The sequence below is a fragment of the Dipodomys ordii genome, unplaced genomic scaffold (assembly GCF_000151885.1).
Source record: "Dipodomys ordii isolate 6190 unplaced genomic scaffold, Dord_2.0 Scaffold23, whole genome shotgun sequence".
Classification (NCBI taxonomy): Eukaryota; Metazoa; Chordata; class Mammalia; order Rodentia; family Heteromyidae; genus Dipodomys; species Dipodomys ordii.
Window position 1 is genome coordinate 5,999,860 of NW_012267239.1, and position 649 is coordinate 6,000,508.

A 649-nucleotide genomic window follows, 5' to 3' on the forward strand; every position below is an offset into this window, starting at 1 on the left:
GGGCATGCGCAGACTCTATCACGGAAGGCTCAGGACCGTGACTATGCTCAGTGGGCATGCGCAGACTCTATCACGGAAGGCTCAGGACCGTGACTGTGCTCAGTGGGCATGCGCAGACTATCGTGGAAGACTCAGGACCGTGACTATGCTCAGTGGGCATGCGCAAACTATCTGGAAGGCTCAGGACCGTGACTATGCTCAGTGGGCATGCGCAGACTCTATCACGGAAGGCTCAGGACGGTGACTATGCTCAGTGGGCATGCGCAAACTATCTGGAAGGCTCAGGACCGTGACTATGCTCAGTGGGCATGCGCAGACGCTATCATGGCCCACTCAGCACGGTGGCTGCGCGCAGTGGGCATGCGCAGACTTTCTCTCGCCCTGTCCCTACACAAGCCAGTGTAGCCTCCACGTAGCGGCCGCGCTGTCGGGAGTTCCGCGCGGGTGGCGGTGAGCGCAGGCCGGGCGCGTGCTGGCCAGAGCCCAGCCTGGCCGGGGGCCGCGGGCTTTGCTGAGTGGGGGTCCGGGAGCCCAGCCCCACGGATGGCCGGACGGACGGACAGGCCGACAGAGACACAGGCCGGTCAGTGAGAGGCCACCGGCCTCCGGGGCGCGCGTGGCTGGTGATCGCAGCCGTGCGCGGGGCTCT

At 65.3% G+C, this 649-nt stretch overlaps 1 protein-coding gene across 1 annotated transcript in view; it reads right to left on the reverse strand.

Moving 5' to 3' along the window:
* Positions 1 to 649, reverse strand: part of Crybb2 (crystallin, beta B2) — an 8,635-nt gene that overhangs the window by 678 nt on the left and 7,308 nt on the right. The gene's annotated exons all lie outside the window — the stretch shown is intronic.